General features: G+C 48.2%; 1 protein-coding gene across 5 annotated transcripts in view; it reads right to left on the bottom strand.

Moving 5' to 3' along the window:
- Positions 1-15,240, bottom strand: part of SYNE3 (spectrin repeat containing nuclear envelope family member 3) — a 100,010-nt gene that overhangs the window by 82,501 nt on the left and 2,269 nt on the right. The window contains exon 2 of one of the 5 annotated variants that reach the window (XM_053601524.1): positions 12,262-12,355. The exons of 3 other annotated variants lie outside the window; for them this stretch is intronic. The gene's annotated coding sequence lies outside the window, so the exon portion shown is untranslated. Of the gene's footprint in view, positions 1-899; positions 922-12,261; positions 12,356-15,240 lie in introns of those variants that run through there. One more of the 5 variants, XM_053601522.1, reaches the window with a different exon arrangement.

The raw sequence follows: 15,240 nt of genomic DNA, 5'->3' as shown, positions 1-15,240 counted from the left end.
GCAAGGGGACCAGAGTCTTCCTTTGACAGAAAGGAGCATCTAAGGGCTTGGGGGAAGGGCCTTTCTGACTTAACTAAACCCTTAGTCTAGCACCTCACAACCTCCCCTGAGCAAATCCAAGATGCCCAGAGGGACAGACGTCCTTTTGCATCCAGTTCTGCAGCCTCACCTCCCCCCTTCCCACCTCCTCTGCTTGCAGCAGGAGCTATGTGTGGCTCCCTGGTACATATCATGAGGTTTCTGCCCTGGGTCTTTGCTCCCTCTGGTCCCTGTGCCCTGCTCTGCCTGGCTACATTCCTCCAGCAACTCTGGCAACTGCCTCCAGGACCTCCAGGACTTCCAGGACTTTTCAGGGAGTAGAAGACTAAGAACTTACATTGCTGAGAACTTACTAGGGATCAGGCATTGTGTTAGGTATTGGTACACAGCTGCTCAATGAGTCCTCCCACCCACTGTTAAACAGCAGTGCTAACCCTCTTTTTATAAAGTTGAGGTTAAGCTCAGAGTGGTTAAGTGACCTGCCCAAGGTCTCACATCAAATAAACCTCCCCATTAATCCATTAGCAAAGCCCAAGGGGTTTTAAAGCATCCCCATTTTCTGCTGGGGCTGTAAGGTGATGTCCACTGAGCTACCTGGAGACTCTCTTTTCTATTGCTAACTCCGGTCTTCTATCTGGGACCTTCAAAGCACCCCTGAGAACTTCTCACTAGAACTTTCACCTCCCTGAAGCCCAAGGTCAATAGTTAATAGCCTGTACAGATTATAATTAGTACATGCCTGCTCCTGCCAGGGCTTTGAGACACCAGGTTTACATTGTGTCTGTGGGAAGCCAAGGGCACCCAGCCCTAGGAACTGGCTTTTGTTCTACTGCGAATCCCCATATAAAAGGGTTACTTACCCACAGGGGTGAGTACCTTGTAGACTCAGAGGTCTTGAACCCCCAGACCTCAGCACCAGCAGCTGCCCACACCCAAGCAGCAGGGAGAAGCTGCCCTCAGGGACTCGGCTTTGGCCCTGGGGACTCAGTGGGAGGAGGTACCTTCCTCCTCCTGGAGTGTGCCTGAGCTCCTCTTTGGACCAGAGAGACTCTTGTGTGTAGCGCTTAAAAACAGAGCCAGCACCTCTCACTTGCCCTCATTACCTTCCTTGGTCTTCTCCCTGACAACCTGTTGCCCAGCAGCTGGCCATTTTAATGTCTTTCCCATTGGAAGAACATGGGTTCGCCCAACAGTCCTTAGCATAGCTCACTGTCCCTGCCTGCTTCTGTGAGACTCAAGGTCACCCGCCCAGCTGCAGGAGGAAGTCAGTACATGAGCCCCGGTCTTTGTACTCCCAGTGGGGGAAGGGGGCGGGGGCGTTGACATACATTGGCTTCCCACACCAGGCACAAAACCCCATCTGACTTTCTAAAACATTTTCTCCCTCCTCTCAGACAATGCTGGCTTTAATGGATTTCCTTAAAGGGACTGATGGCCCATATGCTTTGCATGAAAGGCAAATGCCACTGTTCCCAAGTGGACTACACCAAACAGTAGGACTATCCCCAACTGCGAGACAACGCATTCTTTCTACCTGCACAGAATGGGCACCACATATGCTGGGCCTGAGTGATTTCCCCTCCAAGGAGCTGGTGCCTCCTACCCCAGCCTGCAAGCAATTGGCAGGGCCTTTGGTGACTCACCTTCTCCTTTGTATTCTCTTCCAAGGACACAGGACCTTCTGATACTTGTTGTTTATTTGTTTTCTGCTTTGTTGAATCTAGATGACTCTAGATCCTTCTAGAATGTAAATCCTAGCCTGATGCCTAGGACAGTGCCTGGCACACATAAGGCCCTCCAAGGAGTTGGTGAGTGATCAAATGAATGACTCTTCCCTACGTGTTCAGCTCCATTCATTCTCTGAAGACACCTTATGGAATCTACCACAGCAGAGGAAATCCTGAGCTGGAGACTCAGGAGTTCACAGTGCATGGGGGAGAAATATGCAAAACGGACCATCTAAATGGGAGGAGGTGAGGGTCTGTTCAGAGAGGATGCAGCAGGGGTGGTGGGAGAAACTAATGGCAGAGAAGGAGGAAAAGGGAACAGCCACAGGCAGGAGCCTCTTGAGCAGCAAGGACGGTGGAGGAGGCACCCAGGGCAGGGACTGATACGTGGGGGAACTGTGAGAGCAGCAAAGCATGAGTCAGCATCTGCGTAATTTGTCCCCAGCATGGAAGACTTGAAGATGGAGAACCTCTAGCCTCATCCATTCATCCTGTAGCATTTACTAAGCATTCTGGGGCCTGGAGCAGGCAGGGGTTGGTCGTGATGATATGGGAGGTTTCTGCTATTGCAGACCTGTCAGGGACACACAGGTACACGGTGGCTCTGGGAGCACCGGGGAGGAACAGTTGAGTCTGAGGGAGCACTAAGGTTCAGAAGAAAGACACTCCCTTCCATACCATCCTCCCAATTCCACAGTCTAAGTGACAGTGGCTCTAACCTAGCATGACCAATTTGTCTTGGTTTGCCAGACATTTTCCAGGTTTTAGCCCTAAAAGTCCCAAGTCCCAGGAAATCTGTGTTTTAGACAAACCATGGACAGTTGGTCACATGTACTTCACCCTTCATATCCACTCTCAAGACCACTCCCAGCCCCCACCTCCAGCCACCTCCAGGGGCTGAACTTCCCCAAGCCTGTGTTCTCAGAACTAGCCAGGATCATGGGCGGCTTTTCCTCTGGGCATGGCGAGGGATATTTGCTGCAGGTTACAAACAGGGCAGCATTCTAAAGCCTGTATGTGTCTTCCTTTCTCTTATTAACAGTCTTCAGAGGAGTGCCAGGGTACAGAAAACCTTGGCTCAGCCCATCCTCCCTGGCTGGCTCCTAATCACAGCTGCCACAGGCTCTCTGATCCAGTCACTGCATCCCTTGTCTGAGCTTTATCTCCTGAGGCCTCCACAATCCAAGGGCAGGCTTCCTGCCCAGCCTTCCTTTGTGCATTCAGAGCGAGGCCCGTTGCAGGTGCCAACAAACAAACGCATGCTGAACTGAAGCAACAAGCAACAGATTATTATATCACCATCTCCATTTTACAGAAGCAAAAGCGAAGACATAAAACTCGAACTCACCTCCGGTATTTGTTTTGCAAGACTCTGAGGATTCCATTATTCGAAAGCAGCTATTTAGAATCTCAACTTCCAGAACCTTCTAGAGCCTTTTGGATTAGCCCTATGTAGACTCAGAAACCACAGAAGTTCTCGCTTAAGGGGACTCAGAAAAATGTAAATTCTTCCCCATATGCTTGTTCTAGACTGGGGCTTCTAAACTATAGCAAGTTTCCCCCAAAAATATTCACAGAAAGCCCTCATACTTGTGCTGTCCCAAGCTGCTGGAGGTCTGAGGCCCCCCACAAATGATGCTGGTTTCCCCAAGACTCTGAGGCTCAGCACAGAGAGGTTACAAGAGACCTGGCTCCCAAGGAAAAGATACTAATGATTAAATGATTAAATTAATCCCATTAGCAAGTGCCTGGATAAAGTGGGTTTAACCTCCCCTCGGCTCCCCTGCAAGGGCATTGCAGGAAAAGAGCTGGGTGTTAGGAATCACACACCATTTTCTAGTTCTGCCATTTACTATTAGCTTGTGACCATGGACGAGCTCCTTGAATTCTCTCTAGACCTGCTCTATAAAGTGCTTCCTCTACAGGGCAGGGTGGAGGGCAATAAAGCATCACTGTCCACCTTTGTACATCCTTGCTAAACTCTCACAGAGGTAAGAGAGTAACAGCAAACCTTCATCAAGCCATGCTATGTGCCGGGCACTTTGCTAATAGAGTATGTCCTACCGCTCCTGCCTCTTTACAGAAGAAAGAAAGGAGAGGACCAGAGAAGCCAAGTCATCTGCCCAAGGTCCCACAGCCAGGATTAGGACAGGTTTCCTCTGCTCTTACCCGCTAGCCTATTAATACTTGCCAAATGAGTGAACAAATTAACACCGGGTTCTATTTTAACTAGCAGATACAGGATTGAGACCTGTTTCACAACTACATTTTTAAGAACTGAAAGTATTAGAAGAGTGACTGGCTGAATCTGCCAGGCCTACCCTCTGCTGCACAGGGGGATTCTTTGTTTCTTTGGGTTATTTTTTTGTCACTTTGTCACCCTTGCTATAGTGCCATGGCATCATAGTTCACGGCAACCTCAAACTCTTGGGTTTAAGCGATTCTCTTGGGTTAGCCTCCCAAGTAGCTGGGACAGCTGTCATTGTTCATTAGCAGGCCTGGGCTGGGCTCAAACCCACCAGCATCAGTGTATGTGGCCGGTACCCTACTCACTGAACTACAGGCACTGAGCCATCAGTTTTTATTTTTTTTGGAGACAGGGTCTCACTCTTGTTCAGGCTGGTCTTGAACCTGTAACCTCAAGCGATTCACTTGCCTCAGCCTCCCAGAGTGCCAGGATTACAGGCATGAGCCTCCACGCTCAGCCTGCACAGAGGAATTATAAACAGAGACCACAAACCACTGCCCACTGCCTGTTTCTGTATATTCTCAAACCAAAAACATTTTTTACATTTTTAAATAGGTTGGAAAAAATCAAAAGGATAATATTGTTTCATGACACATGAAAACTACATGGAATTCAAATTCCAGCATCTACAAAGTAAGTTTTCTTGGCACACAACCAATACGTCTTCAGCCAGTGTTTGTGGCTGCTTTGAGATGATTTCTTATGGCAGAAAGCGAAAATGTATTTATGTATTTATTTGCTGTTTCTTTAAGAAAGTTTACCAACTTCTCTTCTAGAAGCTCCAGAGGCCCTGGCTGTTTATCGGCCCCAGGTTAGCACCACACCCCATCCCCTGCTTATCAGCACAGCATTCCTCCAGGTCTGGGAGCCTAGAAGATTCTCTATTGTTCCTTTCAGTAAACTGTGATACAATTCCCTGATATCTAGCTTTGCTGATAGGCAAAGCTTTCCAAATGCTGACAGTTGTGTCTTCATTGGGGTTTTCCCTCTGGAATTTCCCTAATTTTGAGTTGTTTGCCAGTAAGCTGAGGTCTCCCCACACTGTCAGGGCAGTTTTGCTGGACCCCCCTACCCTCCACCAGGCCCTCTGAGACAGTACCTGAATCATTGAGGATGCTGAGGATGGGAGGCCCAGGCTGGTGGATCACCTGAGTTCAGGAGTTGGAAACCAGCCTGAGGAAGAGCAAGACCCCGTCTCTACTAAAAGTAGAAAAATTAGAGTGTAGTGGGGCCAGCGCCTGTAGTCCCAGCTACTTGGGAGGCTGAGCCAAGAGGATCTCTTGAGCCTAAGAGTTTGAGGTTGCTGTGAGCTGTGATGATGCCATGGCACTGAAGCCAGGGTGTCAGAGTGAGACAGAAAAAAAGACAATAGGAGTCGCACACAATCACTCTCCAAAGAAAGGCTCATGGGCCAACTGTCCCCGGATAAGAGGTAGGGGCCACTAGACACAGGTAGGGAAAGCTGGCCGGGGCCATGCAGGATCTGCTCACATCACATTCTGTTCCTGTCTCCTTTCTGGAAAATGTAAGACCTTGGGCTGCGGCCCTTCTTCATTAGTCACAGTGCTGGGTCCTGTCCCAGGACTTTGGCATCTCACTTCCCTCCATGGCCTGGTTTGTCCAAGTACTAACTAGTGGTAGGCCAGGCCTTTGGGTTGCTGAAATCCTGTGACGTTACCTTCACTATGGTTATGTGGCAACGTTGTGTCTAGGAAAGTAACCCTGCGAGCTGGAATGGTTGCTTCTTCAGGCTGTCCCTACGTTCTGGGCAAGAAGGCACATGCATTGCAAGGGACAGAACCCTGCTATATTGTCCCTGGGGGCTCCTGAGGAAAGCCAGACTGGGAAACCCCGTTGTTATGCATACAGCCAGGGGCCAAACTGCTGACCCAGCTCTCTACCAGTCCAGGAGGATGGTGCCAACAAGCCCTGGGTTAGTGAGTGATCTCGTTAGGCAGCCTTAGCATCTGTCAGAATGTTGGGCCTGGAACAGCCTTGAGAGGATCTGTGTTTTCACTCACTTTGTCCATTTGTGCATCACAGCCATAATTCTGGCCACATCTGCAGGCACATCTGTACTATCATTTTTTTTTTTTTTTTTTTTTGTAGACAGAGCCTCAAGCTGCCACCCTGGGTAGAGTGCTGTAGCATCACAGCTCACAGCAACCTCCAACTCCTGGGCTCAAGTGAGTTTCCTGCCTCTGCCTCCCAAATAACTGGGACTACAGGCACCCGCCACAACGCCTGGCTATTTTTTGGTTGCAGCCGTCGTTGTTTGGCGGGCCTGGCCTGGATTCGAACCCTCCAGCTCAGGTGTATGTGGCTGACGCCTTAGCCGCTTGAGACACGGCGCCAAGCCGGTACCATCATTTTTTTCTAATTAATTTTCTTTAATTTGACGCATTTAAACTTAAATTTATTGTAAAAGAAGACTCTATATCTTTAATTAGAAAACCAGGTCCAGAATTAGTTGCAGTATACAGAACATCATAAGAAATAAATAGAATGAAGGTGAACCAGGTTTAACTCTGTCTGGATACTGTTGCTAGTTAGCACCTGCCACTTGTTCACTGTCAGAGAGAGGGATAGGCAAATGTTTGAGAGTTGTTAAATAGAGATTCGTCAGTCACTGAGATACTGTCCTAGACAAAATCCACTGGTTCTCACCAATCCCAATGCATCAAAATCACCTGGGAGCTTTTAAAAGCTACAGGTAATTAACCCCACTTCCAGAGGTTTCTAACTTATTTGGTCCAGGGTAGAGCCCAGACGATTAAGAGACGATCATATGATCAGAAGAATTAAAAAAAAGAGAGCGAGGGAGTGGCTGTAATTCTGTAACCTAGTCTTGTGCCACCAAATTTATCCTGTTAGTCCTAGCCCCTGGTCCAAACTCTCAGACATCTGAAATAGTTTAAGCCTCTACTCCATACTGGGAGGAGGACCCTGAGTCTCTGGGCTGGGAATAAGACAAAGACCCTCATGTGATGACAATGACTTTTTTCTAGAGTTAATTCCATATAAGAAAAGGTCATATTGCCCATTTTGGGGTGGCTGGTGTCCTGGACAAGCAGTGAGTAGTCAAGGTATGTGGTCTGCACCCTGTATATTGTCTAAAGGGGCACGGGCTTGACTCAGTCAACTCCAGCCACCATGCTCCAGACCCACCAGGGCACGGGCATCTACCAACAACACCTGAGCCAAGGACTGACTCACCAGCAGCTGTGACCCGTTCAACTCACTGCAAGTGCTGGCGGCAGAGGCAGACAGAAGTGCAGAGCTCCCTTCCAAGTGACCTGCATAACAGCAAAGTCACTCCCCCAGCCAGGGAGCACCCAGGGAAAAGGGGGAGTATGCAGAGAAGCTGGAAAGGAAATCCATGGCAACAAGCATGACCATGCACCTACTACATGCTAGGGATTCCACACCTATTATCTTATCTGACCCTTACGGCTGGACTCTGCAGGGAAGGGGTGGCCCTATTTCACCGGTGAGTTAGCCAGGCCCAGGGAAGTTATGTGACTTGCCAAGATCACACTGCAGATTTACAGGAACCAGGATCCCAGCCCAGATCTGTGTAATTCCATCTCAGGTCCAGGAGCAGAGAGAAACTCCACCAACAGAGAAAGTCTAACTTATCTTTTGCATAGGAAGACAGCTGGTGCCAGTGACACTTTGCTCTGTTAAGTAAACTAACAATACTGATGACCCCATACCTCCTTAGGGTCATTTGAAGTTCATAACAGATGCTCCTACGCACCAAGCAAGGAGAAGGGTGTAGCACCTGTTCCCCAATTTACAGAACAGAGAGATGAGGCTCACGAAGACTGCACCCTTAGACAGAATTAAAGGTCCTGCCTGAGCTCCTTCTCACTGAGTCTGTGTCCCCTGGGGCAGGACTGTTGCTTTTTTTTTTTTGCAGTTTTTGGCCAGGCCGGTGCCCTACTCCTTTGAGCCACAGGCACCCCCCGGGCAGGACTGTCTTTAAAGCACCCATCCTTGTGCATTACACTCCTCCCATAGGCATCGACTTGTCTTTGGCATTCCCCCCCACCCCCCCGTGTCCATCTCAACCAATGTCAGTAAGTTGAAGGAATGTTGTTGTCCAAGACACATGGGTTACAGGGTGAAAGTGTCCAGATCCCAGCCACAAACATGTGCCTTTGGCTTCTAAGCCAAAGTCAGCTCCAGAGAAGAGGTGCATGACTAACCCTGCAGCTTCCTGTAGGGGACCGAAATAGGAACTGGCAGGGGCCCATCCCGTTACCTCCTTAAAGGAGCATGTTAATAAGCAAGGACTGCACCAAGAAGTGCTTGGCCTGGACCCCCCTCCCTGGGCATTTGGGTGGTTTTACCCAGAGGAAAGCAGGATAAGAGATTCTGCAAGATGCAATGAAAAAAAAAAACAACTTTTTTTTTTTTTTTGAGACAGAGCCTCAAGCTGTCACCCTGGGTAGAGTACAGCGACATCACAGCTCACAGTAACCTCCCACTCCTGGGTTCAAGAGATTCTCCTGCCTCCACCTCCCAAGTAGCTAGGACTATAGGTGCCCGCCACAATGCCCAGCTATTTTTTAGTTGCAGTCATCAGTGTTGTTTGGTGGGCCTGGGCTGGATTCGAACCCACCAGCTCAGGTGTATACGGCTGGCGCCTTAGCCGCTTGAGTCACAGACGCCAAGCCAAAAAAATCATTTCTTAAAATTATTTCTTAGCAAAGATGAGTTTGAAATCAGCAAACAGATAGACAAATTATTTAATGCAGGCTCACAAGCTTCCTGGTGCTGAATCAACAACAGAGTTTAACCTGGCAGGCCCAGCTGGCTCACACCCAACCTACAACCACTGGCTTGTGGTCACTAAGTTCCCAACAGCTAGTGAACAAGTCACAGATGGAGTTCCCTGGAGAAAAGGGTGTGGTCAAAGGGGATGGGGTGGGGTACTCCAGGGTAGGTCCTGGCTCTAGAAAACCTTTTGCATTCCTAGACCCACGTGACACTGGTCACACAGAAAGGATTTCCTTTGAGGAATGGCCTGGCAATGAGAGAGTCACTGGGGTTTGTAGAGGAGCCACATGCCTGGTTGAGGAGGCTGAGTACTAGGGCTGACTCACCAGCCCCAGCCCACTGCACTCCCAGCAGGGAAGGGCCTGGTGTGGCCCAGGGGTATCCTGCCTGAACCCTGGGATCAAGTGATCTAAGTTCAATTCTCAACCCCACTGCTAAATGAGGTGGTTGAAGACTGGTTACTTAACTTCTCTGCGGAATGGAAATAATATCGGAGCATCCCTTATTGAGCTGTTGCGAGGATAATGAGATAAGGCAAAGAGTACTGAGACATTTAGTAAATGCAAGATAGACAGGGGAGCTGTTATGAAAAACCACACGAGGAATTTTAGATGGCACCCAGTCCAACCCATCAGGGCATACGTTCACTCATTCATTTATTTGCTAATTCACTCTATAAATATGTACAGGACTGAACAGCCATGATGGCTGGGCTCTGGGCAGACAAAAATCCCTGCCTTTATGGGGTTTATGGTCTAGTTAAAGAGATAGATAATAAACTCAGCTGCAAATAAATAACTCAGATAATTTTAAGTAGCAATAAAACAGAGTGATAGGACAGAGTGTAGTGGCAGGGTGGGAGAGTGCTACTGTGTGGTCAAGAAGGTCCCTGTGAAGCTGTGACTGCAGCTGAGATTGCAATGCCCAGAGGGAGTGGCCAGGAGAGATGCTGGGGGAGGCTCTTTATAGGCAGAGGGACAAGGAGGCAGGCCTGAGGGAGTGGAAGCTTGGCATACTCAGGAGAGAGGACTTAGATGGAAGTCCCAGGGAGGTCGGGAGACATTTTTAAAGTTCCAGGGCCATGCCCTGGAGCGCCCAAGAAAACCAACTGTTCTCCAAGGGAACTGCATCCTGAAGGGGCCAGGAAGGGAGATGAAGCACTTAGCACCTTCTCTCTCCAGCCTTGGGTCACAACTCTGGAGCTCACACCTTTCCTCTGTGTCCTGGAAATATTGGGATCTGTCCTGCAATTCATTTAAATCAGCTTACCTAAAATTTGTAAGATTCTATTTTATTTTATAATGTATTTCATTTAAACTAATATATCTAGAATATCATCATTTCAATGTATAATAAATATAAAAAGCATTGAGATATTTTATTTCTTTGTATATATATATTTCTTTGTATATATAATATAAAAAGCATTGAGATGTTTTATTTCTTTGTATATATATATTTTTTTATTTCAGACTCCTATGAGGGTACAAGTAATTAGGTTACGTTGTTTGCATTATCTAAGGTAAAGTTCAAGTTGTAGTTGAGCCCTTCATCCAAGGGGCGTGCTGTATACCAGATCCTATTTTAAAGTGTAAAGACTTTTACTTAAATAATAATAACAATAATTCCCTCTCTCTGGGCTGGGAGTGGCATATAAGGACGAAAAACCCTGTATATCCTCCTAGGAGGTCACAGTCTAGTCGGTAATCAGATCCAAAAATTGTTGATTATGGTTGGGCACACGTAGCACAGTGGTTATGGCACTGGCCACATGCACTGAGACTGGCAGGTTCATACCCAGCCCAGGCCAGGTAAACAACAGTGACAACTGCAACAAAAAAAATAGCTGGGCGTTGTGGCGGGCACCTGTAGTCCCAGCTTCTTGGGAGGCTGAGGCAAGAGAATCATTGGAGCCCAAGAGTTTGAGGTGGCTGTGAGCTGTGACGCTACAGCACTCTACCAAGGGGCTATATAACGAGACTGTCTCAAAAAACAAACAAACTGTTGATTAGTATCAACAGTGAAATGCAACGGAAACGGGAAAATAGAAATCACCAGTCCCATCAGAGGTGGCCAGGGAAGGCTTCCAGGAGGAGGTGACATCTGGCCAAGTGTTGGTGGAGAGTACAGGGAGAAGGGCAGCTAGGCAGAAGGAACAACAAGGGTACAGGTGTCCAGGTGAAAGATGTCCTGAGGTGTTGGGCTTCATGGGACTGGGAGGTTGCTCAGGTTGTAGAAAGCTGAGCAGGCCTTGGACTTGTGGCTTAATCCTTAGAGCAAGAAGGAATAGCAGGGAGTCACCAGCTTCACTGATCTGGCCCTGCTGGGATTGGGCAGGCAGACTGCAGCAGTGGCTAGACTCAGGACCCCAGACACCTATTGTGAAGCTGTGGTTCTTGAATAAGAAAACATCTGAACTTGAAGACACCTTAGAAATCTAATCTTAACCTCTCATTTTAAGAGAGCAGGAAGCCAGGAGTAGCCCAGGTGAAGGTCAAACGCAGGCTCCTCCCATCATTAAGGAAAAAGGCTACCCTCATGAGTCAGCTGGCAGTATTATTTCAGCAAATGTCACTTGGGAGGGGCGCAGTCCTTTTCAGATGTCAAGTAAAACTCTTAGCGTAAATAAGTCCAACCAGCCCTGGTGGCCCACCCTGTTCCATCCATGCCTTGGTGATGACCATGTGTGCCTACCCCCGAAAACCAGCTTTCCATTTTCTTTTTTTTTTTTTTTTTTTGTAGAGACAGAGTCTCACGTTATGGCCCTTGGTAGAGGGCCGTGGCTTCACACAGCTCACAGCAACCTCCAACTCCTGGGCTTAAGCGATTCTCTTGCCTCAGCCTCCCGAGCAGCTGGGACTACAGGTGCCCGCCACAACGCCCGGCTATTTTTTTTTTTTTGGTTGCAGTTTGGCCGGGGCCGGTTTCAAACCCGCCACCCTCAGCATATGGGGCCGGCGCCCCACCGACTGAGCCACAGGCGCCGCCCTCCATTTTCATCATACAGCCATCTCAGATATCAGAGAAACAGACTGAAAGGGAACAGCACCTGCCTGGGAGTCCAGAGATAACTATCTCGACCCCTAGGCAACTGTAAGACCTGGGCCAGTTACTTCTGTGTGGGGGACACAGAAGCCAAACATCAGAAAAACCATCACCTGGGCGGCGCCTGTGGCTCAGTCGGTAAGGTGCCGGCCCCATATACCGAGGGTGGCGGGTTCAAACCCTGCCCCGGCCAAACTGCAACCAAAAAATAGCTGGGCGTTGTGCCGGGCGCCTGTAGTCCCAGCTACTCGGGAGGCTGAGGCAAGAGAATCGCTTAAGCCCAGGAGTTGGAGGTTGCTGTGAGCTGTGTGATGCCATGGCACTCTACCGAGGGCCATAAAGTGAGACTCTGTCTCTACAAAAAAAAAATAAATAAAAAAATAAAATAAAATAAAAAAAAAAAAGAAAAACCATCACCTGAAGCCAATGGTCCTGGGATGTCTGTCCCTTTGAGCCTGTTGGCTGTAACAGGCACCTCTGTTGACAGAAGGTCAGAAGAACACCTTTGATGCTGCCAGAGAGACGGGAACCAAGAATCAAAGTGTGTACCAAAAGCACCAAAAGGCTCGGCTCCCGTAGCACAGTGGTTATGGTGCCAGCCACATACACCAAAGCCATATTCGAACCCAGCCCAGGCCAGCTAAACAACAATAACAGCTACAACAAAAAATAGTTGGGCATTGTGGCAGATGCCAGTAGTCCCAGCTACTTGGGAGGCTGAGGTAAAGAGAATTCCTTAAGCCCGAGAGTTTGAGGTTGCTGTGAGCTGTGATGCCATGGCACTATCTACTGAGGGTGACATAGTGAGACTCTGCCTCAAAAGCACCAAAAATGGGATGGATTTCCCCAACTCTCACTGCACCACTGTCCATGCCACAAAGACAGCAGACTCCCTTGTGAGGACAGATGCAAGGCGGAGTTAGAGCTGTCAGCCTTCACCTCCTCTCTGCCATCTGACAGCTGGAGCACACCACCCAATTATCCTTAATCAGAATTTCCCTGACCCTCCTAGGCTGGGGTGGGTCACCCAGAGTTTCAGCTTCCACGGTGTAAAGAATGTGTTCTCAACACAGCAAGAAAAGCAGAAATATGTCATCCTTTCAGCTCTCTGGGTGAAATCCTGTTCCATCTTCACCTGCTACGTGATTTAGGGCAAGGCATTTAACCTCTCTGAACTTGATGAGTAAGAGCAGCTCTTTGCTACGAGGACGTCTTGTAGGAAAGAAGATTCTGAGCACTGTTTATATATTTCCTTTGATGATGTTTCTGTTCATATAAGTTCTAAAAGTCTGTGGTCACATTGTAGCTCTCTTCTAACTTTTTAAAATTAAAATGATCAACTCAGTTTAATCTCAGGCGTACAACCCTACCAGCCCTGAGGAGGCGGCATGTAGCCCAGGAGTCACACTGGTGTGTCAGGTGGTATCCTCATGAGAGTCATACAGGTGTGGCAGCCCAGAGTGGACTGTCTACCCTATGTATCTGCCCAATGTTGACCTTGGCCAGGACACTTCCCTCGGTTATAAAAATAAGCAGGTTGGTTCAGGGGACCTGAGGTCCCTCCCAGCTCAAAGATTTCAGGGTTTGATGATTCAGAAGCATAAATCATTAGGCTAAGACTTAAAAACCCCTGTTGACAATCTGAGATCACAGAGTATAAATGTCATTATCTTCTAGCCATCTAACTTGGGAAGAGGGAGATTACATTTCCTAGGTGAAGAGAAGTCACGTGTCATACAATGGGATTTGTTTTGTTTTTTAAATCCAACCAGATTAGCCGGGTGCGGTAGCTCACGCCTGTAATCCTAGCACTCTGGAAGGCCAAGGGGGGTGGATTTCCTGAGCTCATGGGTTCGAGACCAGCCTGAGCAAGAGCGAGACCCCATCTCTAAAAATAGCCAGGCGTTGTGGCGGGCACCTGTAGTCCCAGCTACTTGGGAGGCTGAGGCAAGAGAATCACTTGAGCCTAGGAGTTTGAGGTTGCTGTGAGCTGTGACACTAACGCATTCTGCCGAGCGCAACAAAGTGAGACTCTGTCTCAAAAAAAAAATCCAACCAGATTAACATTTAAACCTAAGGAGGGTGATTTTCTAAGAGAGCATCTAAAAATGTTTCATGTTATCTCTTAATTTATACTATATGAAATTTGAGATATTGTGTGTGTGTGTTCTATTTGTAAATGCTGAAACATCAAAATATTTAGGAATGGGCGGCGCCTGTGGCTCAAGGAGTAGGGCGCCAGTCCCATATGCCAGAGGTGGTGGGTTCAAACCCAGCCCTGGCCAAGAACCAAAAATATATATATATATTTAGGAATAACACCCACAGGTTAGCCCACAGGTGGACCGAAGAAACAGAACCTAATGGATCCCATTGAGAGTAAAACAGATTACCTGCTTCCCCCCAAAGATAATCACCCTGATTTTTCATTATAATGCCCCTGCCTTTTGCTTTTATAAGCCTGCTTCAATGTGTGAAGTAAAATCTATGCATAAAGGTGTGTATGAAGCAGGCGTGGACCTAACGAAGTGACTTCCGTTGTCACTGCCCCCATCCTACTCCTGGTCCTCTTGCCCTCCCCCACTTCTGGTGACATTTGACTTTTATTTAAGGTCACGTCTTGGGCATGTGTCACTAAACAACCCATTGTCCGTGTGCTCGTGCTTCATAGGTTCCTTAGCAGCTCTCTGTAAAAGCGTCTTGGAGATGTCAGGATCCCTGCACTACATCTGCAGCCTTGGGGTGCAGCAGAAGGACTAGTGGTAACAAACACGTCACTCCTATTCACCATGTGGATTTGTGGATTCATTTATCCTCTCGGCAACCCTGAGGGAGGGCGGTGGTATTTCACTAGTTTACAGATGACAAAATTGAGGCTTCAGCTCCCAGGACTTATTCCCGGTCCCTTTTCTGACTGTTCGGCCCCCAAAAACATCATCACTAAGTTCCGAAGCAAAGATTCCTTTGCTTCCTCCTGGGTTCCTCTGTTGGTTGTCTAGTTTGGCTGCTTGTAGATGTTACAGGAAAAAATGAAACAGTTTAGAAACCTTTTGTTCTGTTTTTCTAGCAAGTGCCAATGACATAATGAAGATGGGGATCCCGCCTGGTCAGTACAGTTTTTCCAATGATTGCCATACGGCATTGTCATTGGATTGTCTATGACAGGCTGGGTGGTGTAGTGAAGAGCATCAAGTCAAAAGCCTTGAGTTCAAATCCTGGCTCCACTATGTCTGCCACTAGAGATCAGTCTCCTCATCTGTAAATGGGCCCACAATGGCAGCCTTGACTACTGCCAGGATCCCAGGTGGGTGGAGAAGGGAGACCCCACAGACACATCTGAGTTCCTCCGTAGGCTTCTCTTTCCTCTCACTCCCTCTCTGGTACAAGGACCAGCTT

Source organism: Nycticebus coucang, chromosome 9 (assembly GCF_027406575.1).
Source record: "Nycticebus coucang isolate mNycCou1 chromosome 9, mNycCou1.pri, whole genome shotgun sequence".
In the NCBI taxonomy this organism is placed as follows: Eukaryota; Metazoa; Chordata; class Mammalia; order Primates; family Lorisidae; genus Nycticebus; species Nycticebus coucang.
The sequence above is the reverse complement of the archived record's forward strand: the minus strand, read 5'-3'. Positions and strand labels throughout refer to the sequence as shown.